Source organism: Equus quagga, chromosome 11, assembly GCF_021613505.1.
Source record: "Equus quagga isolate Etosha38 chromosome 11, UCLA_HA_Equagga_1.0, whole genome shotgun sequence".
Classification (NCBI taxonomy): Eukaryota; Metazoa; Chordata; class Mammalia; order Perissodactyla; family Equidae; genus Equus; species Equus quagga.
Window position 1 is genome coordinate 104,480,952 of NC_060277.1, and position 24,984 is coordinate 104,505,935.

Here is a 24,984-nt window from a genome sequence, read left to right on the forward strand (position 1 = left end):
TTCCTTTCCTTTTCCCCAGATTCTAGGAGCTGCTGCTGTGGAGACCCAGGTGGGGGGACCTCGGTGGTGTTTGCTCATGGGGTTCCTGAATGCCTCCAGTAACCAGAGGTGAAGAATTGCTCCTCTAACAGAGCTTAAAAATAGAGAATGAAGTAAGCTTAAACTAGAAGTTTCCCCAGGATGTCAGAGGAGGTATAAAAAAAAAGTAACTCAGAATGATACTTTCTGGGGTCTGCCAAAGAACTTAATTTTTGAGACCACAGTGGGATTCTAATAATTTAAGAATTCTCATTGGTGGGAGTGGGGGTTGTGTGGATTAGCACAGCCTGGTGCAATGTCTTGCGCACAGATCCTCAATAAGTGTTTACAAACTGAATGAAAGGGGGTGAGGGCTTTGCAGAGTACTTTGTTTGAATGGGAGCTTTGGTTTTCTTCCAGCTGAATTGCCTCTTGGGCGGCATTGCAGGTCTCTGTAGGAGCACGTGATATTCTGGGGGAAGCACTCTCTTCTAGACCCCAGGCAAACCAAATCCAGTCTTAATTTTACAAAACTAGAGTTCACATGCTCTCTATCTCAAACAGCTGCCACTGGCTCAGTGTTAGCTTAAGAGAGGAATCCAGCTTCTTTGGGCTTTGCCCAAGCCTCCTCAGTCAGTAAGTGTCTGCTTTGGCTGCATTTGCAGTCAGTCCTGCTGGAAGCGGGGAGTATCAGCAGGCCAAAGAGGCCAGCCCCCACCCAGCTCAGGATGTGTTCTGGGTTGTGGAGCGTGCGTGCCCCTTGGTGTGGGAGAAGGACCTGGGGGGGGGGAGGGTGTTAGAAGGGATGAGGGAAGAGGAGACTGGCTTTCTGTTGCTCTTTTTCCTTGTAAAATAATTATGGTATTTTGGCAATTTTTAAGCTCCTATCCTGGGTAATAATTTTTGGGGGGAGGGAGGATGGTGTCCAGGGGAGAAGGAGGGAAAGTTGGAAAGAGGCTACTTTCTGGAAGTAGTTTAACCCTGGAGACAGATACACATAGAAGACTGAGAAAGCTTTTTAAATGATTATTTATAACCTAAAAACTGGCTCCATGCACTCAATCCTGAACACATGACTCTGGAACAGAAAGGGTATCTTTGCATCTTGGCATTAGACTCTGAGCTCTTGAAGGCAGAGTTTGGGTTCTATTGACCTCTGAAGCCCCAGCACCCAGCACGAAGCTTGCCATGTAGTAGGTGCTTAGTACATGTTGGTGACAGAGTGAACACTGAATGAGCAAGAAGAAAACATGCTGAGCACCAGCGACTTTCTGGGACATGTGGGCAATTTCATCTTTTCTCAGTACTCTCTCTGCTATTCCCCATCTAGACAAGGGCTGTCTGCTAAAAGCAGACCTGGGAGAGTGGCTTGAAAAGGTGTGAAATGTATTGAATTTCCATCTCTTGGCTGAACGTAAGTGGAAAAATGTTTTATTGTTGCTCATGTCTCTTTGGCTTATCATGTCTTCAGCAGTTTCTCTTTAAGAAGAATTTAACTTTCAGACCGTTGGGAATCTATCCAGCTTTGCCTATGGCAACACTTAGAAGTTAGATGACACCCCTGGTGATGTGTTGGAGCCTCCTGGGGGGGCTTTAAAAATTCCAGTGCAAGGGCACACACCAGGCCAATTGCTTCTGAGTTTTGGCAGGTGAAACCCTAGACAAGTCCTCTGGGTGATTCAAATGTGCGCAGCTGAGGCGAAGAACCACCGGGTGAGAGTTTGAATTCTGTGCTGAAGCAATAGCACCGAACAGCTGCTCCTCTGATTGCAATTTAGCAGTCAAACCAGGGTGCTTTTAAGGGTGGAAATAATAACCCTGTGGATTACAGTATTTGACTGGAGTCAGCAATTTTTATTTTGGATGGTGGCTTTGACAAGCCAAGAAAATCCTGAGTCTTTAGATCAAAAGTTATTTAGTTGGATTAAAGCTTTATTGGTTTTTGCCAACTTTTGGACTGGGTTTGGGGTCAGGACTAGTGCTAGAGAGATGCCATTATTTCTTTCAGAGCAAAGTTTGCATTACTATTTTTATTATTTCCTGAATCCCCAGTTGCTAGCATGGAGCCTGCAATGTAGTAGATGCTCAAAAATGCTAAAATAATAATAGCAGCTGCACCTTGCTGACTACTTACTGTTACATTTGCCATCTCATTTAATCTTCAAAGCAACCCTACAAGATAGGTCCTATTAGTGTCTTCATTTTACAGAATGTGATAGGCAGAATTCTAAGGTGGCTTCAAGATTCTGCCCCCTATTATGCATGCCCTGTATAAATACCCCTGTTCTCCCCCACCAAGTGTGGGCAGGACTTTTGAATATGATGGGATGTCACTTGTGATTTTTTTATGTTATGACAAAGATGAAGGAATTTTGCAGATGTAATGAAGGTCCCTAATCATTTACCTTTAATCCCTTATCTTGGGTGGGCCTGGCCTAATTAGGCGAGCCCTTTAAAAGAGGGTCTAGAAGTTAGAGACTCAAGTCCTACTGGCCTTGCAGAAGCAAGCCACCATGGGTTCTAAAGCTACAAGGAAATGGATTCTGCCAGTGACCCTGAGCCTCAGAAAAGATCCTGAGCAGAGGACCCAGCTAAGCTGTGCCAGACCCTGGCTCACAGAAACTGAGATAATAAACAGGTGTTGCTTTAAGGTGCTAAGTTTGTGGTAATGTGTTACACGGCAATAGAAAACTAATACACCAGAGAAGTAGTAATGGTGCAGAGAAGTTAAAGGACTTAGTTAGGGACCCATGTTAGGAAGTGGTGGAGCTGAGAGTCAAACCCTAACATTTCTGACTCTATGCTATTAACCACAACACTACTATCAGTTTGTAAGATGAGGCTCATCTGTGCTAGCTCACTGTTTTTCTGTAAGCCACACACTGGGACAAAACCAAGGTTGATCCCAACACCTGCTCCTTTGTGAAATGAAGTGGAATTAGAGGCAGGAGGCACCTGCATATCCCGTACATCGTTTCTATGCACAGAGTTGGGGATCAGAGCCAGAGGTATGGAGAGGATGTCTTTTAGCTCCTTCCCCAGGTTTGGGAAGTTCTCATCTATTATTTCTTTGAACAAGCTCTCTGCTCCTTTCTTTTTCTCTTTTCCCTCTGAAATACCTACAATCCTTATGTTGCATTTCCTAATTGAGTGGGATATTTCTCAGAGAATTTCTTCATTTCTTTTTAGTCTTAATTCTCTCTCCTTCTCCATCTGAAGCATTTCTATATTTCTGTCCTCTAAATTGCTAATTCTGTCCTCCATGATATCAGCTCTGTTATTTAAGGACTCCAGATTTTTCTTTATCTTATTCATTGTTTTTCATCTCTGACATTTCTGACCAATTTTTCTTTATAGTTTCAATCTCTTTTGTGAAGAATTTCCTTTGATCATTTTTATTCCTGATTTCCTTGAACTATCTTTCTGAGTTCTTTTGTAATTCGTTGAGTTTTTTTTATGATATCTATTTTAAATTCTGTGTCATTTAGATTATAAATCTCTGTGCCTTCACTATTGATTTTTGGGTATTTGTCTTTTTCCTTCTGGTCTGGAGTATTAATACATCTCTTCATACTATTTGATGGGGTGGATTTGTGCCTTTGCATAGCAATAGTATCTGGTTGCAGATTCCACCTGCTGCCATTGGGTGGGGGGTGGGGTGGTGGGTGGTGGGTGAGCAGGAATTGTGTATTCTGAGCTCACCATGATCCCTGTCAGCTGTGCCTGTCTGAGCCTGGACCACTCCTTGGGACCACAGCAGCCCTGTGGGCTCTCCCACTGAATGGGAAAGTGATCAGATGAGGGCTCAAGGTTGCTACACCTGCTCCCACCATTCTGCCAAGATGTGCAGCTTTGGGGCTGCAGTGGTACTAAAGGCCTTCATGGCAGCCAGGAACTCATTTGCCTGGGTGCATATATCTGCTGCCATCTCCTCCCAGGTCATGCCAGTTGTTGTGCTTGGTGAGTGGGGCCTCCCCACTGGGTCTGAGCCTGTGCCACTCCCTGAGGACCATGGTGGTACTGTGGGCTCTCCCATCAGATGGGAAAGTCATCACACAGGGGCTCAGAACTGCCGTCACCTTTTCCCACAATCACGCAGAATTGCACTCCCACTCTTGGAGTTTCAGTGGTGCTATGGGCACTCCAGCCAGGAGAGGAGTTTCATCATGCACAGGGCTGCTGGGGAGCTGGAGAGTGCTCACTTGTCTCCACCACCTCCCTGGGGGTAGTCCATCCACCTTCAGATGTATAACTGCATGGGTCTCTCAGGCGTTCTGTTGTGTTGTGTGGGTATCCTCCATTGATCAATGAATGTCCATTTAGTTGTAGTTTGACAGGGGAGAGATAAAGGGAACAGCTCACTCCATCGTGCTGCAGACGTTACCGAAAGGACATCTTTTCAGATCCACACTCTAAGCTGTGCCCCCAATTTGACACATAAATTATGCACAGGAGAAGGGCTGAGGAAGACTCTCTTAATCAGAATTGGGAGCACAAAGGCCAATTTACTGAACATCAAAAAAGACTTGAGAAAGAGAGACATGGCTGTGGTCACACAGTGACAACCATCTGCTTTGCTCCTGTTGAGAGGATGCTGGCTTACATTTCTGATCAGATCCAGAAATCAGACCATCATGGTTAATTAGAGTTGCCCTTCCTTAGAGAACAGCTAACCTTTACTTCCAGCTTTTCCAGTGTGTGTGTGTGTGTGTGTGTGTGTGTGTGTGTGTGTGTGAAAATCTATTGCTGGGGGATAGGTGTCTTGGAAAGTTATTGTTTTCTAGTACTCAGCTAGAAGGTACCTTTCTCTTTTTCTCTTCACCCACTTGTCCTTTTCCTGCCTGGAATGAGTGTGATGCACAGAGGTGAGCAGCCATCTCATGAACATGAAGATAAGGAGAAGTAGAAAGCTATATGAATGGCTTGGGTTTCTGATGCCATCATGCAGCCCTGCACTGCCTTCCTCCAGACACCTTGTAACATGGGGGAAATACACTCCTCTTTCTGTTGGTGGATTTTTTTTTTCATCCCTTCAGGTCAGATGCAATTCTAAATATAAAAATTGATTTCATGAGGTACACCACCCCCGAGGTAATTGAAAATACTTGGTAAACTGTCCAATGTTAACATATGCAAGGAATAATTCAACACCTTTATTATAATTTAAGGATCCCTTTATAGAACTGTAATCAGTGAGAGGGGAAGGACAGGGACACCTTTCTTCTTCAGTACTGACTCACAGGAAGTATGGGTAAAGGTATGGGATAGGGAATAGGGTAGTTGAAATAGAATGTGACCAGAACAGCAAATCGCTCATTGGGCTTCGCTCATGTGTCTAATTTTGTTGGAGGCAGAGAAGACCCAAGAAGGAGTTGCTCTGTCTTTGAGTACTCCTTACCTGATTTTGAGGTCTGTTTGAGATCTAAAAAATATGTGAAGATTTGGGGTAAGATGAGTGGGCTGTAGCCAGTGTATATGCCAGCAAGGCCATTGCCTGTATCCATAGATACAGGATCTGGAACAAGAAGAGGACAGACCCACTTTTCTCTTCCTGGTTCAATCACAGCTGAATCCCTGCATTCAGCTCAAGGGCAACTGTAGCTCATACAGAGGAGAGTGATGAGGATGATGCAGAAGACTAAAATCCTAAAGCTCTCTTTATTTGGGGTATGACTGGAGGAGGTGAGAATAACTAGACTGAAGAAGAATGAACCAACGGGGGACACGGGAGTTATCTTCAAATATCTGAAGGGCTGCCATGTAGAAGAGGGATAAAACTCATTTGACTCAGCCCCAATAGGTGGAATTGGAACAAATGATGGGAGCTTTTGGGAGGCAGGTTTGGATTTAGGTTTGGATGTGGATTTGCACATAATGCTAACAGTCACAGCTGTTAGCTGAGATGAGTGTGACTTATTTCAGTAGATGGTCCCATCACTGGTGGTATTTAAGCAAGGATTGAACTACTGCTAGTAGGGATGTTGTACAGGGATCCCAGCACACATTCATATGTTGATTCCTTCACTCAATTACTTCATTGATGAATTAAAGGACTGTTTAGTGCCTACTATGTGTCAGGCTCTTAGTGCTCATTCTACGACCTTTAAGATCTGTCCCAACTTTGTGATTCTTTGATGCTCTGAGTATGATGAGTTCCATTTTGCACAAAGGAGAACCAAGACACCAAGATCTGGAACAAGTTGACCAAATTCACACAGCCTGTAAGTGGCGGACCCTTCATTGTCGCTGAGACTTTGCTCTATCTATGTTCCTTTCTGTCTCAATCATCTGTTCCTTTCAGAAAAAAACAAGTCATGCTCTGCTAAACCATCTAGTCTTGGTGAGCATGTTAAGGCAGGATGTACAGTTACCCAATATTGGTCTGAATGATGTGTTTCCCTGACTCTGACAAATTGGAGCCAGCTCTCCCTTTGATCTACAATCTTCCAAATCTCCCCAGACACCCCCGAGCAGAGGCGGGTTACATGCAAGAGCTGTGGTTCAGATTTCATACAACACACGGCTTTCTGATTGGGGAGTGGCTGTGGATTCTTTAGATACAGTCACCCCCCGCTATTCTCTCCACTGAGATTCCAAAAATTACTGTGAAAACCACACATTTCCCAACAAACCCATTTCTTTTTAGACATTTCTGAATCAATCTCTCTCTCTCTCTCTCACTCACACACGCACACTCCGCCACTCCACTGTCAATCTTTCATCTTATATCTATGAATATTTCCTGCCAGGATCTCTTGCCTGTCAGAACCTCCATGGATTTAGGAGTGTCTCATCAGACAGTGAAAGCAAACCTGGCTTTTGCAGCTGGATGTTCCACAAGAAAGCAGGGCCATCCAGTTCAGGCCTCTTTTACTTCATAATGCGTCAGGCTTGCAAGATGTAGAGAGAGCAAATTGGCAGCTGTGTAGGACTGTCTGACTCTGGTAAAAGCATCTGTTGGAAAACTTGCTTTGTAATTTCCTGAGCCTTTCAGGGTCAGAAGTGGGTAGAAACCCCTAAATGGAAGAAAATCCTAATCACTTTCAAGTGGGAGGAAAATAAGAAACAGACGGGTTCACATGGGTGCAGTCTGTGGATTCTGAACTGCAGGCTCCCAGGATAAATGCTTCCAAAGCTTCCAAAGCACTACTTTCTTAGGAAGCAAGCACTGACATTCTCCTGAGATGACTTATTTGGCCCAGACTAGACGATAAGTGGTGGGAGTGGTATTCTAATTTACCCTCCCCCAACATTATTCTAGAAGGCTGGAGATGGATAGGCGAATGGAATGGGGCCCCTTAATGCATTCGCTGCGTTAGTGTCTTTGATCATCTTTATCGGTGTTATTGACCGAGGTATTTTCAGCACCTGGAACAGTGCCTCACCCAGGGTGGGTGCTCAACAAATATTCGCTGAATGAAAGAATGAATCCATGTTTGTATCCTAGGTGCTCCCTAAAATTCTCATCACTTAGCTGACTTTGTATAAATTGTTGCTGCATGAAAGGAAGGTGAAAAAAGCAAAGGAGACTTTGATGTCTAAACAGAACTGGAGAAGAATATAAATTGGGGAGGTTGGAAGGGTGGGGGAGAATCATGTGGTTGGGTAGAGGTGTCTGGGAGAGCTGTAGGCTCATGTGCAGACTCTCAGAAATTAGCTGAGCTAGGAGACAGGAGGAGGCCAGAAGGTTCTCTTACATGCCTTTGAAGTTTACAGCCTCTGAACCCTGTCAGCGATGAAGATTTTGTACTTGCTTTGCTTCAAGGCTGAGGCCTTTATCCTAAGATAAAGGGTCTCCCTTCTCTCTTCTACTTTGCTATATCTCTTCTCTGCTTTTTCCTTACCCTACAATTCTCCTTAATTACTAGTATCAGTCCTGGGGAATAAGACCAAGCTTTGTAAAAGACCCATTTTCCAAACTCTGTCTTAGCTGATTCACATCTTCACAGCTTTCACTGGCCCGAGTGTGCAAACCAAGAAGTCTTTTAGGGAATTGAAACTGTGATTTTCAAAAAGTGAGCAGTGTCCACATAACTCAAAACCCTTTCTGGTCCTGTGTGATTAGGACTCTAGAGGTAATTAGGAGAATTTATGTATCCCCTTCTGGCAACTGGAATTTGTCACTCTGTTTAGCACCTGGTGTAAGTGATAGCTCTGTGTTAATGATTACAAAAGGTTAGATCTTCCAGTTAGTGAGGCTTAAAGATAACTTTTCACCTTAAAAACATCCCCCTTGCTTCTCCCCCTATCAATGAAGCATACTTAGCAGAAACATCATGTAGATGTATTTGTAAAAGGTTTGATTTCTTTAGCTAGAGAAAGAGATGGAAATGCAAAGATGACTTGCCTTATGCCTTCCCTAGCTCTCTGGGCACAGGCAGTACAGGCTACTCCGTACATTTAACCCAGAGTTGGAATATTAAAGCTTTGAGAGTCATAGGCAAGGATAAGTCATTCCTTGGGTAAGAATAGGTTAGGCAGAGGAGAAGGGAGAAGGAGGGGGAGCAAAGAGAAAGAATTTACAAAAGGAGGAAGAAAAACACATGCTCCAGTCAGCTCAGTTGCCATTCTGTGGATCAGGTACATGGCTAATGCTCCCTGGTCTGAAGACATCTGTCATTGGTGCTAAGTGATTTGTTCCTCATTCTTGAAGAGCTATCTCATTGGCAAGTGGCTGTTCCTTACCTTAATGGGATATGCCTGGGGCTCAGGTATGTGCTTCCCTGAGCTTAGAGACTGAATCCAATGTGGAAGAGCCCAACTTAGCAGAAGTAAGGGCAATGAATTGGGACAGGGGTCGTGGGCCCTTGGCCAGAACAAAGCCAACCCTGGAGATGGTGATCTCTACCTTTCCTTCCAAGAATCAGATTCTCTCACTGAGAAGATGAGGCTGACTCTCTGTGACCCAGGACACAGAATGTGGCCATTGAGCTAATTGGCATACATGGCCTTTGGTTTCATTGGAAGCAGTCCTCTCTGGCCCCATACCAGAAAGTACCTAAATATGGAAAAGAGAGCTTTTGAGCCAGAAGTTCGGTTATGTATAGTGATGGCTCTGCAGAACTGTTTGCAACTTTAATTTGTTTTCCTATCATTTTTCCTATTAGTTCTATCCCATCAACCCTGCCGTTGCCCCAGGAGGCTCCAGCTCCAGGACTCCATTTTATAAAGCCAAAGGATACCTGCAAATGCACTAGGACTGGGTCTATAACCCTGGGCTGGCCTTACCCTTGGTATCTTTTCGTGGATCTGTCTTGCCGAGAGAAGGACCTTCTTCAGCAGTCTTGTCGTCTCCTGTCTCCTTACTCTTGTCCTCAACGATCTGGGCACCTTTCCTCTTCTGCAGCATCGGACCATGAGGCGAAGGCTGCTCTTCAGGCAGATCCTCTTGCTTTTTATTCCACTTCTTCCTCTCACAGGAAACTCTAAACATAAAAAAACACCCACCATTAGGTGTGATGTTCTGAGTGATTGAACAACCCCCAAATGAGTGGCCCAGCATGTAGTCATAAGAGGAAGGAGCTTAACTGGAACTCCCAACTTCATGAAAAATTACTTAATCTAGAAAGAAAATAAATTGAAGCTGTCAGCTTATTCTTACATATAGTAGTAATGAGAGAAGGGTGGGAATATCTCTCAAGCAGTAGGACAATTGGAGAATAGGGTTCCACATATAATATTCCAGTGGTGACATAAAAAACGTGTGTGTGTGTGTGTGTATATATCTATCTATCTACATCTAAGAGCTAGTATTTCATTTTTATGGAGTAGGGTTAATCTACCTCACATCAAACTGTTTTCTGTTTCTCCCCCCCTCCATTTTCCCTTATATAAATTATTTGCTTATATTTTGAGGAGAACTAAACATAATTCTTCAGTGACTCTCGAACATCCAAGTCATCTCTCTTGGCAAGACCCACCAGGTCCTTCCTGATCTGACCTCGCTCACTTCTTCATCCTCTCTTCCACTCTCCCCTTAGTGCTGTGTCAACAGCAGAACCATCCTAGTGCTCTGGAAATGCTGTGGGCTCACAGGCTCCTGTAACTCTCCCTCTGCCTAGACTGTAACGCTTTACCTCCTTCCCACCTCTGCACTCCCATCCTCTTGGGGAACTCCTACTTCTCACTTCCTCTTTGGTGTTGTTCATGACACCCTCCAACCCCCATGCTTAGATGTAGACCTGCCCTCTGTCTGGTCCCCAGCACCTTTCAAGTATCTCCATTCTAGTAATGACCAACTGTACAATAAATGGTCAGTTTTTATGCCTATCTCCACTATTAGATTTTACATTCCATAAGGTCATGCAGTCTATCTTGTTCACCAATGTATTTCTAGAATGTAGCACTGTATCTGGCAGGAGATAGATGCTCGATCCATATTTGATGGATGGATGGATGGACAGATGACAGCGTACTGGGTCAAGGTGGAGGGGAACAAAAGACACTGGATTAAAAATATTAACTCTGTGGAAGAGAGAGTCAGAACGGAGGGGCATGTTCAATCAACCCCAGATCCACAGTGATGACCCGAGTTAGTTAGCAGCAGAAAGTAAAGGGGGTGCTTCTGTATCCATGATGGTTGTGTCTGGGATTCGTTAAGAGTGTCCTGCCACAGTAAGAGCTCAGAAAGCAGGACAGGATTTTGCTTTGGCATTTTGTGGTTAGCCCATCTGCAGAAGCACTAAGTGGTAGCATCTCTGGTGGGTTTAATTTTTCCCCTGAAAGCCAAAGAAACTTAATCTGAACCAGCAACCTGGAGGTGATAATTAGAAAAGAACAGTTAAGGACTTAGAAATAACAGTGTCTCTTCTGGGAGCCTTAAGTTAACACAAGTTATTGAACTATCCTTGCTGATATTGAACAGAAACCTGAAATTTTCTTCATGCCACACAAATACAAAAGAAGTGCATTGTTTTTCTTTTACGAATTTAAAACTTGGTTTCTGAAGTTGTGGTTTCTGAAGCCACTCTTTCGTTTATGATGGGTTCTCCTGCTCTTCTCAAAAGATCCAACTCAAGCAGCTTATGTGAAGCACTGTTGCGAGTAGCTGAGCAGTTTTTAGAAAAACGAAATTCTTAAGCTTAGAAGACCATCTGCTCTGTGTCTAATCACTAGATACCTCCAATTTTTCTAGCAAGTTGTGTGTAACATTTGAACCGACAACCCTAAGGCATATTTTGGCACATTTAGGAAATCTGCACTCAATAAATATGTTATTATACATGTCTCTAGTGCCCTATTCAAGGATCTTAAAGTGATTGCACTTACTTGGGGATGCCCATGTATAAAGTTGTAGCTAAACATTACCATCAACCAAATCTAGGGAGATACGCAAATGAGTGTGGGCCTGCAGGACTCAATTAAGCCTTGCCTTGGCAAGATGAATAGGGACATCAAGTGACTGCTAGGGAGCTGGGGATGTCCTCCATGAGAGCACATTCTGGCATAGAAAAATTATACTCATAAAAAGTTGAAGAGAAGAGTATACTTTTTAAAGGGTCCCAAGTCAAGGAAGCAGTGGGGAATTGACCAGATTTCCATCTGTTTCAAATTAAATGTGTTTATTATCTTTGCATCTCGCTCCCCAGCTCAGCATAATCTGTTAGAAAATATCTTCTGTGATCTTAACTAAAAGCATATTTTTATAAGTTTAACTGGCTGTTTGCTTTCACTCACGAGGCAGTGACATTTCTTCCTTTACTTTGACTCTGATATGTGATTTATCAGAGCTGTAGGAGGCTGTCTGTGGGCTCTATTCATTCAACACTCATTTTTTTTCCCTCTCGTGTTCCATACTCTCTGCTAGGTGTTCAGAGTAGAGTGGCAAAAAGATAGTAAGTAAATATTTAAGTAAAGTAATTGTAGTTTGTGAAAGGTGCCAGAGGGAAATAAACAAGGGAGATAGAGAGAGTAACTGTCAAGGACCACCTTTTGAACTGGGAAAAGGCTCTTTGGGCAAAAGAACTAGGAGCAGAGATCTGAAGGATAAGAACAAGCCATTCAAATAGAAACTGGGAGATGCGTGTTCCAGGCAGAGCAAACAGCAATTGTAAAAGTTTTCAGACAGTCAAGGGCTTGAAATATTTGAGGAAGAGAAAACAAGCCAGTGTGGTTAGAGGACACAGAGACCGGGAAGGTGGCACGAGATGAGGCTGAAGGGAGGGCCTCATAGGAAATGTTCAGGATTTTAGATTTTATTCTAGAAGCAACAGAAAAGCAGGAGAAAATGCTGGCTTGGATTTGCATTTTATGAGGATTAAGCTGGTTTATCTGTGAAGAACAGATTGGAGAGAGAGGGGGAAGGGGAAGCAGGAAGGCAGGTGGGGGCGGTGCATCAGGCCAGGTGAGGGGACGGGGGCTTGCACCAGGATACCACCATTGGAGATGGAGGCAGGAGGTGGGCTCGAGAGGTTTTGGAGGTAGACTTGACAAGACCTGCTGATGCATTGGCCAGAGGGGATGAGGGAAAGGAAGACTCAAGAGACCTGCTGGTATTTTGACCTGTGCAGCATGGTGGATGATGGTGCTACTCACAGAGAAGGAGCGATCCTAGGGGAGGCACGACTGTTTTGTGGGAAGGTGGAGAATGGAAATCTGTTTTGAACACATTGGAGAGACCTGTTACTAAGCTCTGTGTAGAAATGAAGAAGTCTCTTGGCACTGTAAGTCTCTTGAAAAGGCAAACTTTACAATTTATTGTTATAACTTTAGAAGTAATGATAGAAACATTTGGACGAACATGTGATGGAGCTTGAGACAACAAAACTTGGGAAAATTAGAGATGACTCAAGGGTTGGCGGTAAATCTAGTGAATGGCACAGCATATGGAAATGTGTAACCATGGATTTTCTCCTTTGCAACTTCTTGTCTGATCAGACTTTATTCCTATATGAAAATAAAAATGCTAGAGGCGGGGTAGGTGCAGGGAATCTGAGAGCTGCTTGTACTGAGATGGATGGCAGAAACATCCAGACAGGAGGACAAGAATTATGATTCAGGGAGAGAAGGAAGTGCTGGGGCTCAGAAGGCGTCCCTAGGGATGATACAACTGACTTATCAATATTGTCCTTTGAGTTCTAGCGAGTGGAACCTATTTTTTTTTAAAGCTGCTCTTTAAAAATGACATTTTCTTTGTAAATCAGGTATGAAAAAAATGAACTAAGGCACCTCTTAGTATTTCTTCAGCTGAATCTCTGCCTTCCTATTAATTTTCAGCAGATTCTGTTTGTTTTTCCACCAGCCTGCCCACTTTTGAGTACACTCTCTCCCACTCTTTGCTTTGCTTATCTCATTTCTGTTTGGTGTTCTAAAGGTGTCCATGGTACCTTTAGGAAGCACAATATTTGGATGGTTGGTGAGCAGCCTATAATGCAAAATTCATTATCTCGATGTTATTGCCGGTACCTGACTTGGAAGAATAGATTGCCCAGTGGGTTGCTGTTTGTGTGCCTAGAATCTCAGAGTTGTGCAGGGGAAAGTCTTCTCCTTTTGGTAGAAAAAGCTTAAGTTTTGGATTCAGAGGCCTGAGTTGAGTCTTAGCTCGGCTGTTTTCTATTTTGTGACTTTAGGCTTAGGACTTGGCATCTTTGATCCCAGCATTTTCATCTGTAAAAAGTGGGTTATGATACACACATAAATTGCAGGCTTGTCGTGAAGATTAAATGATATGACACATGTAAAGTTCTTAGCCTGATACTTAATTCACGCTGGTAACCACAAATAGTCCATCATATTATTATCATGAAACTTACAAACATGATGGCTGTCAGTTTGACAGGAAACACATTCTTGGTTTGTAACCCTGTAAAGGCTGTTGACAGGTATTACAGCCATGGGTGAGGGGTGCTGGGGTACTGGGGTGGGGTTTCTCTGTTACAGTCTAACAAAGTTTGCAAACTCGAAGCTCCTAGGGTGTTTACTTTAACTTACCCATTTTTCAAATTGAATGAAAAATTTAAATTGAACAATTAAATTAAAAAATAGGGACCTTTCCTCTCCAATGGAGATGACAAGCTTCTCTTGAAAAAACAGATCTGGTGACATGAGGCCCCCACCATTCCAGACGGCAACCATCAGCTATGACTTAGAAGCAGCCAATGACAAGATAGGATGTTATCTCTCCACTTCTCCCTCACTGTTCCCAGCTCCCTGCCCCTCTTACAGAGCCTAGTCTTAGATCTTATATGGACTCTTGACTAGCTTGTATGACCTTGGACAAATACTTTAGCTCTTTTAGTCTCTGTTTTCCCCGTCTGTAAAATGGAGATGATAATAATAATGCTTACTCCAGAAAGTTCTTTTGAGGATTAAATAACGTTGCCAAAAAGTTTTTTCACAGCGCTTGGCATACAGAAAGCACTCAGGGCTAGCTATTGTTATCATTATCAGAACACTTTGCAATTTAGAGGGCATCTAACTGAAATATATACTTTAATGGACAGAAATTAAACTATGGATAAAACAGACATATCTTATAGGGATATAATATTTTTGAAAAATGCCAATGAAATTTATTTTTCACACACTGTTGTACTTGATCTATTCCCCATTGCCCTTTCAGAGAAAAGCTTTTTGGCTGGATATCTTCTGTTTTCTCTCACATCCACCCTCTACTCTTCTCCATCCTGAAGCTGACTGGTTGGGTTATATCAATGGACTCCTTTGCCTCTGGCATCCAGTTAGATGTGGCCATTGGGATGCTCCAGTAGGAGATCAAAAGAAGGGAGGATAATGATGTCAGTATTTATTCCTCCGGCTGGTTCCTTCCCTGAGGGGTTGCCCTGAGCCTGCTGAGACCCTAACTGAAGGTTACTGGTTCTCTCTACATATTTTCTCTTTCTGGGTTTGCTAACCCTTCTCTCAGATCGTCAGGTCTTGGACCTAGGGGTGGTGATGATTCCACTGACACTAGCCCCAGACCAATCCGCTGTTTCTTGCAGTTCCGCTATACTTCTCCCATACCTTTGTAAAACCACTTTGATTTATCTTACATTGAGTAAGTCATTGGCTGATGTGGCTTCCATTATATTGGAGAAAACGAAGATTGTTAAAGCGGAAAGCAAAGAAGATGGAGTCAGTTTTAAGGTCCTAATCTCAAGATAGTATTTTGAATCCACAGCAAGGTAGAAATCAGGCTTTGTGAAGATAGAAGGAGCTTTCTAAATTCCTAGAGGTTTCATTTACCATGTAAAGAGCCAAGCCAGATCAAGTAGGATCAAAGCAATAGAGCAGAGCAAGCAGAGGAAAAGACTTATGGGAAATTTCCCCCAGATAGGAAGAGGAAGTAGAAAGCATTGCTACAGGAGATGGGAGGGCTATTCTGAGGGGTAAAACTAGGAAGCATATCAAAGCCTGGCCGCTGAGAAGTGACTGCTTCTTCCCTTCAGCTTCCCATTCTGCCACCCACCAGGCTTAAGCAAAATTGGGGGAGGGTGTAAAGAGACGTTAGAAATCCTCACAGAAACCCCAGATGGTTTGACAGAGACTCAGTACATCTTGGCTCACCCCTGCTTTCTCCTTGCGTCTACCATGGTTTGGAGGACGTGGAACAGCCAGGGTAGAGGGTTCTTCATGGCCTGTAGTTCCTGTCTGCCCTGGTGAGAGGATGCCGAGGTGCTGAGAGCAGCTGTGTCCTAGCACAGGCCTGTGGTCAGGGCAAAGAAGCAAGAGGCCACAAAGCACAAAGACCTGGTGATTTGAGGGGCCACAGGGACCTTGGGTTTCAGCAGCAGATGCCAGCAGGATGCCCATGGAGGACAGTGAGATCAGCCACACCTAAGTAAATACCAGACCAGGACATTTAGGAACAAGACCAGTCCATAAAGTGAGGACACCAAGAACACCAAGGACCCCTGCCACAAGGATATGTCAGCTTCCCTCTGCACCCAGATACTATGTCAGGAAGGAGAAGTGACCCCTTGAGAGAGGGAAGAAACAGCCTTTGAATTGACTGAGTATTTACCCAAATGAGGCTGAGTTAATGTCAAAGTGAAATGTTTCAGATAGGAACAGAGTAAGTTCTCTGTTTTTCTCTGCCATTAGGAGGAGCGGGAACTCCAGAGTAAGAGGGTTGTAGATGATAAATGATGAGCTTCACTTTTTCGATACCTCTGAGTGTTCTATGTAAAGTCTGACGCCCTCTCCTTGACTTCCTTACACGATTGACCCTTTACACTGGATGTTTGCCTCTGAGCCACTGAATCATAGTACGGGTGGTGAATGCATTTAATCTAATCCAATTATTACTTTTACTTATTAAACAATTTTTTATATAATAAAATTAAAGGAAATTAATACAGAATGAAAAATATCCATATCTCCTCTACCCTACTGCAAAGACATTCATTTTTATTTAATAGTTTCCTTATCCATGTTGTTAAAATACTGGTTGACAGATTGGCCAAACTCTCTGCCTAAGAAAGGCTGTGCTGCTGACACCCAGATCTTGTCCCTGGTGACATAAAGGAAGAGAAAGATGAGCTCATTACCTGACATTGTCATATGGCATCAAGTTTTTGCTTACTTGGGAGACCTTCCAATTGCTGAAATGGGACATTCTTAGGATGGTGTTCAGATTCAACAGTGTTGACAGGAATTCACTCTTTATTTTCTACTTCTTAGCCTTTGTCCTTATACAAAATCCCAGGATTCATGGGGATTCCTCTCCATCCTTTCTCTGGCATCCTAGACTCTGATTCTGAGGCTCTAGCCTCCCTCAGAATGTTGACATTATGAGGTTTCTGGAAGAATGCTGCAGATGGAACTCCCAGGCCTTTTTTACTGGAGTCCTAGAGAAGAGATTTTAGCTTTCTTACCTCTGCACGTTGTCTACTTTGTGTTCTAATGCATGTGACATTTTAAAGATGTGTTATACTCAGACTGGGGACTGCGCAGAGAAGCAAAATACATTCCTCTGCTCTGATTTGGAAGCAGATGCTGTTCTAAGCAATTGCTTGTTCCTGTGCTTCCATTTCTCTGGAACTCTGAGGAGATGTGATCGGATCTGGCCACGTCCATGAGTAGGGGAGATGCCTATGTCAACAAGATTGCCTGCCAGGGTCAAGCAAGGTGTGACAGTATGGATGGGGAACCTACCTGTGGTAAATGAAAGCAGTTGGTATTTTGAGATGCCATTTGATTGTCTCTCCAGATATCCCCCTGGGTGTTCCCTCAGCAGTCCACAGTTTGTGGGTTTGTTCAGAAGAGCCTGGGATGATGGCAGTGTTGGGGCCACATGAGAAGTATTCTACACAAGTAATGATGCTTCTGTGGGCCTTTCAACTGTGAAGGAAGGGGCACTTCTTAGATGGGCCCTGGGGAATAAAATGGAGGAAATACTGAATAAAATCAGACACAAAATCTGTGGACAAATGGGTGAAATAAGCCATTTATTAAGACTTTGTAGTTTTTTCCCACTAAAAGCTAGGCTTTTTTGTTCCTGAGGCCTGCCAAATTAGCTTTACTGGTATTATCAGATGTTAAATCACATTTACTGAATAAAATTGGGAAAATCAGATCATGATAAACCAGTTTGGTATTATTTTTAATTTCTATCATGATTTTCTCTTTGACCCATGAATAATTTAGAACCATTTTTAGTTTCCAAATATACAAGAGTGTTTGGCTATTTTTTTTTGGAAGGCAGTTCTCATTTTATTGTATTATGGTCAGAGAATATAATCCATATGTTTGATCAACCCTTTGATATTTATCGAGACATCCTTTATGGCCTCGTATGTGCTCAATTTTTGGAAATACTCCCTGAAAATTTGAAAAGAATGTAGATCATCTAAGAGTTAAAGTTCTAAATATGTGGATTTTATAGTGTCGGAATAATGCTATTCAAATATCCAATACCATTATTAATTTTTTGATCACTTGATCAATCAGTTTCTAACAGATGAATGTTAAAATCGCACTTTAAGAAATTCAATTTTTCCTTATTCTATTGACTTTTACTTTATATGAAATTACTGCTTTTGTAGGCCAATCAAATACTGACAAATTTCATATGGTTCACCTAACATTTTGAGGCTATGTTGATGTTTTTGTCTCTGGCTTCTTGTATTTATTTTGTATATTGTGTGATAACATTCCTTGTCTCTAAATAATATTTTTACTTTAAAGTCTGCTCCACCTGACATTTATATGGTTAGAACATCTTCATTTTGATCAGTATTTTTCTAGTATAATCCATGTATTTTTATTCTGATTGAGATCTATTTGGTCTAATGTCCATATTGGGTTTTTTTCTATTTATTATACTTTTTCTCTGTTCCTGGCTCCTCTATTCCTGACTTCCTTTAGTTAAGTGAATTTTCTTTAATCTGTTTCTTCCCTCTCTCTACTCTTTTGGAAGTTATATATTCTATTTCTATGGTAGTCCTTCCAAGAAACTCAACTCTGATGACTTCATTCTTTTCCAGACAAAAGCACCTGAGCTCCAGGGAGTGTCCAGTAGTTGGAAATATCCCACATGTGGACAAACTCACCAGTCTCTCCAGAGACCAGGGTGCTGGTAATTTGGTCACTTGTCAGCCCAAGCACAGGTATACCTGGGGGAAAGGAGCATAAAATGTCTCTGAAAGTAGTGGAAAACCAAGAGAGGCATTTAGTTGGTTTAAAATGCCCATTTCTCACAACTGCACCATCTTTTGCCTTAGATCATGGTTCTCAAACTAGTGTGGATCAGATCACCAGAGGGGGTTTGTTAAATATAGATTGGTGAACCTACCGCACTCTGATTCTGGCATGTGCCTGAAAATCTGCATTTCTAACAAGTTCCTAGGTGATGTTAATGCTACTACCCTTAAAGAACCACTGCCTTAGATTAAATATGAAGGGAGACCCTGTATCAGGTGCCTGATGCTCACTTCTTATGTAAATTATGTAATTATAGTTCAATTTGATCTGATTCACTGGGTGATCAAATAAAGACTGTAAGTTGGCCTTCTAGGAACTTTTAACTTTCAGTAGTATTTTGATTCTTTGCTTAATAATTCAACCCAAGTCCCAAGGTTAATTATGTTTGTATATATTGTTCCTTAATGATTGCTGAAAAGTGAGGAACATTTTTGGTGATGGAATTTAGTAAATTGAGCCATTGCTTTTTTGCACCCTTTCCCTATTTTCCACCATGCATCTCCATCTCTCTCTCATATTCTCTTCTCCCTGGCTCCTCCCTGTCTCCAAAACTGTATGAGAGGTAAGACTGTAACACAGTAGAGCATGAATATATAGTTGCTATAGTGTGGAGGTTAAGAATGTGACTCTGTTATTGGACTGCATGGCGCTAACACTCTCTGTCTGAGTGACTCTGGGTAAGTTACTTAGCCTTTCTGTGTCTTGGTTTATTCATCTACAAAATAGAGATCATAATGGTTCCCGCCTCATGGGCTTGTTGTGAAGGTTAAGTAAGTTAATACAGCTAAAGGACAGAAAAGTGCAAGTTAAATATTCCAAAAATATTAGCTAACATTCCTGGATCAAAATCTCCTTTTCTTTAGTTTGAAAGGATGTTTCCAATGACTGAACCCTCCCTGGAACTCAGGTGCTTTAGTTTGAAAGGATGATAAGTTGAAAGATGCTCCCCATATGTTATTGAGTGAAAAAAGGTCACAGAACAATAAATGCAATATAATTTCATTTTGTGAAAATAGTGTCTATATTTATACATGCAAAGGAGATAGATAGAATTTCCTGGATTATGGGTTCCTTGTATCTTCCTTTGTACTTTCTAACTTTTCCAAAATGAACATTACATATATTAAAAGTGTAATAAGCTACACTTTACAAAACACCTTGACTAGACCTATTTATATGTTTGCTATGTGCAGAATTTAAATTAGTGAGTTATAACACAGAGACTGTGTATACGTGAGAGAAGACTGCAGTTTGAGTCGGTCACTTTGATGGGGTCAGTAGAGAGCAAAATCAAGCAGGTAAATGCAGAGAGATTTAGAAATTGGGAACAGAGACATAAAAACTGAAGCAATTAGCCATGGTGGAGGGAACTGAAAGGTCATGTGGATCAGGGCTTGAGACTTTAATTATGGGGAGCCATGCATGTGAGTGGGTAGAGAAATTTGTCAGCAGAACAAGGGTAATGAGGCTGACATACAGCAGAGACAAGATGACAAACAGGGCCCCAGAGAAAGGGGTACAGAGAGAAGCTGCCTGGGTTCCGGAAGGCATCCCAGCTTTCAGTACCAGTCCATCCTGAGGTTAGGGTCATGTTGAACAAGTTGTGTGCAATACCTGTATACCTTAGAGCCCATTTCTCATTTTGTAAGCCAGCTGGAGTGAGTTTCTGTTTCTTGCAAACAAATGCTCTGGGAATTTTCACTGGCTCCTTACTATGAACCCTCAGAACCCATTATTATCAAACACTTCTTAAATGTACCTGGTTATATTTGAAATTTTTTTTACAGTAGCGGAGTGGGTGAGAAGAGTCTCATAGTGTTAGCTGTAGGGTTGGCTTTGGCTTCTTGCAATTACCAATAACCATTGGTCTAATCCATCAAAATAACTACAGAATCCTAAAGCAGTAAAGACGGAAGAAACCTTCCCATCAAGAATCACAATCTTTCAGGTGATGTCAGCAACATGGCAGAGTGAGCTGCTCCCTTTGTCTCTCTCCTTATGAAGTACAATGAAATGGATATTCACTGACCAATGGAGGATACCCACACAGTACAACAGGATGCCTGAGAAACCCATGCAGCTATACATCTGAAGGTGGATGGACTGGATCCCAAGGAAGCAGTGGAGATAGGTGAGCACTCCCCTATCCTTCCTTGGCATCAGTGAGCCAGGTTGCAGGTCCTCATACAGTGGCTGGTGTTACTCTAAGAGGAGATAGGGACAGCCCAGACTGTGGGTAAATGCTATCCCAGCATATAGGAGCACACACCATGCTGCAGCAGCCCCACCAGTGAGAATGTTCCCTGGTGTAATTGTAAGAGGAGCTGATGGCAACCCTGTACATGCATGTGAATGCTGTCCTGGCCTGTGGGAGTGCCCACTGTGCTGCCACGGCCCTGCCAGTGGGAACACAGCTTGGCTTGACTGTAAGAGGAGCCAGTGGCAGCCTTGTGTGCATGTGCAAATGTTATCCCAGCCTGTGGGAGCATGCACTGTGCTGCCACAGCCCCAGTGAGTGGTCCAGCTTAGACCCTGTGAAGAAGCCCCACCTACCAAGCAGAGTGGCCAGTGTGACTGTAAGCAGAGGGAGCAGCAGCTTGGTGCATGTGCAAATGCTGTTCTGGCCTGTGGGAATGCCCCGTACCCACGCAAATTACAACAGATGGGGTGGGGTCAGAAACATGGCTCCTGCTTCCCCCCAGCAGTAGCAGGTGGAATCTGTGAAGTGGTGCTACCACAAATGCACCAGCAAAGGATAAGTTCATCAAACACCATGAAAAACTATAGTAACAATTCAGAGCAGAAGGAAAATGACAAGTCTCCAGAAAACAACCCTGAAGTCACAGAAATTGACAATCTAAATGACAGAGAATTCAAAATAGTTGTCAAAAAGAAACTCAATGAGTTACATGAAAACTCAGAAAGACGGTTCAATGAGCTGAGGAATAAAATTAATGAGCAGAAGAAATACTTTACCAAAGAGATTGAAACTATATAAAAAACCCCCAGAAATTCTGGATATGAAGAACGCAATGAGATAAAAATTAATCTAGAATCCTTAAAAAAATAGAGCTGATATTATGGGGGACAAAATTAGTGATTTAGAGGATAGAAATGTAGAAATTCTTCAGGTGGAGGGAAGAAAGAACTAAGATTTAAAAAAAACCAGAGAAATTCTTTGAGAAATATCTGACTGAATTCAGAAAAGCAACATGAGGATTATAGGCATTCCAGAGGGAGAAGAGAGGAAGAAAGGAGCAGAGCGCTTGTTCAAAGAAATAATAGCTGAGAACTTCCCAAACCTGGGGAAAGAACTGAACTTACAAGTACATGAAGCCAATATAACTCCTAATTACATCAATGCAAAAGACCTTATCCAAGGTATATAATAGTAAAACCGGCAAAAGTCAATGACAAAAAGTATTAAGGGCACCAAGGCAGAAGAAAACAATCTACAAAGGAACCCCTATCACTCTTTTGGTGGATTTCTTGACAGAAACCTTACAAGCTAGGAGAGAATGGAATGATATATTCAGAATACTGAAAGACAAAAACTTTTAGCCAAGAATGCTCTATCCAGTGAAACTATCCTTCAGATATGATGGAGAAATAAAAGCTTTCCCAGATAAACAGAAGCTGAGGGAGTTCATTGCCACTAGACCTCCCTTACAAGAAATAACAAAGGAATCACTCATACCTGAAATGAAAAGGCAAAGGTCTACAAAGCTTTGAGCAATGAGATAAATAGACAGAAAAAATAAGAAAACTGCAGCTCTCTGTCAGAACAGGTTAGCAAACACTTAATTATAACATGAAAGATAAATGGAAAGAAAGCATCAAAAATAACTATAAATACTTTAATTTAATCACAGACTCACAACACAAAACAGAATAATTTGTTACAACTATGACTCAGAAGGGGAAGAGGAAAAGGGTGGGATTTGCTTAGGCTAATGGAAATAAGAAGTTATCAGAAAATGGACTATCTCATCTATGAAATCTTTTATACAAACTTCATGGTAACCACTAAACAAAAAAACAGAGCAGAGACACAATTCATAAATAAAGAGAAAACTGAGAAAACCACCAAACTGAAATGGCAGTCAGAAATACAAGGGAAGAGAAACAACAGAAATACAGAACAACAAGAAAACGAGATAAAATGGCAGTATTAATCCCTCCTATGTCAGTAATCACCCTAAATGTAAATGGATTGAATTCTCCAATCAAAAGATGCAGAGTAGCTGGATGGATTAAAAAACAAGACTAACAATATACCGCCTCCAAGAAACACATCTCAGCTCTAAAGACAAACACAGGCTCAGAGTGAAGGGACGGAAGATGATACTCCAAGCAAATGGCAAACAAAAGAAAGCAGATGTTGCCATACTTATATCAGACAAAGCAGACTTCAAGATAAAAAAGACACAGAGAGAAAAAGAGGGGCAGTATAAAATGATAAAAAGGGATTTCCTACCAAGAGGACATAATCTTTATGAATATATATGCATCTAACACAGGAACACCAAAGTATGTAAAGCAACTTAACAGACCTAAAGGGAGAAATTAACAGCAACACAATAATAGTAGGGGACCTCAGCTCCCCACTTACATCAATGGTAGATGATCCAGACAGAAAGTCAATGAGGAAATAGTGGATTTAAATGAAACACTTGGTCAGATGACTTAATAGATATATATAGAGAAAACATTCCATCCAAAAAGAGCAGCACACACATTCTTCTCAAGTGCACATGGAATGTTCTCAAAGATAGGCCATATGTTGGGAAAGAAGGCAAGCCTTCCCTAATAATTAGTGATGTTCAACATCTTTTCATGTGCCTCTTGGCCATCTGTATATCTTCTTTGGAAAAATGTCTGTTCATATCCTCTGCCCATTTTTTGATTGTCTATAATTAACAAGACAAAAAATAAAAAAGTGTTGGAGAGGATGAGGAGAAAAGAGAACCCTCATACACTGCTGGTGGGAATGCAAACTGGTGCAGCCACTATGGAAAATAGTATGGAGATTTTTCAAAAAATTAAAAATAGAACTACCATATGACCCAGGTATCCCACTACTGGATATTTATCTAAAGAACTAGAAATCAACAATTCAAAGAGATTTGTGCACCCCTGTGTTCATTGTAGCATTATTCACAATAGCCAAGATGTGGAAGCAACCTAAGTGCCCTTTAACTAATGAATGGATAAAGACGATGTGGTATGTATATACAACAGAATACTACTCAGCCATAAAAAAGACAAAATCGCCCCATTTGCAACAATGTGGATGGACCTTGAGGTTATGATGTTAAGTGAAACAAGCCAGACAGACAGAGAAACACTGCATGATTTCACTCATATTTGGAAGATAAACACACGGATAAAGAGAACAGATTAGTGGTTACCAGAAGGGAAGGGGGTTGGAGGGGGTTGCAAAAGCAGCAGAGGGGCACATATATACGGTGATGGAAAAAATTAGACTGTTGGTAGTGAGCAGGATGCAGTCTATACAGAAACTGATAAATAATAATGTACACCTGAAACTACACAATGTAATAAACCATAATGACCTCAATAAAATAATTTTTTAAAATAAAAAAAAGAAAGAATATAAGAATCTCAATCTTTTGGAGAGAAGCAAAGCCAGGATGGACTCCTCTGATGCAGGGCATGGACGCTCCAAGCAGTGAAATGATAACAAGGCCAGGCCCGGTTCACGGCTGTTTACTTCATTTTTAACTGTCTGCATCAGACTATCAAAACAGGAGATTTCAACCCAAGAAACCCAAGCCTATTGCACTAGGAAGTGGTGATTCCCCCTGAGTCAGACTGGATCATATTTGAGGTCCTTTAAAACCTGGAGGTTTGAAGAATTTTTTTTTTTTAAATCCAGAGGAGGAAGATTTCAGTTAGTGATTGAACTGGACCTAGAATTTTGGTTTCTTAATTCCAAATTCCACATTCTGGCTGTGAATATGAAGGCCCCCCTCATCCCCCTCCCTCCAGCCCAGTGCACCTCTGTGCCTTGAGGCCATAGTTATCTTGAACCACGTCTTACCATACTCCTTTTTCTCCCCAAAGATACTCCATCAGTGGAGAGAGCCTGAATTGGAGCTTCATCAGACTGCAGACTTCTTTAGGGAGGAATGGGTTGAAAGATGCTGGAGAAACAATCCTTTTTCCTGAGAACACTGTAAGCTAAAAGAGGATAAAGAAGGGCCCCTGAGAAGCGATTTACGGAGTATTTATTTGCTCAACTAGAGAAGCAGCTCAGAGCTGGATCTGTACGAGTTTGTGTGTTCTTTCTGCAAAGTGGTG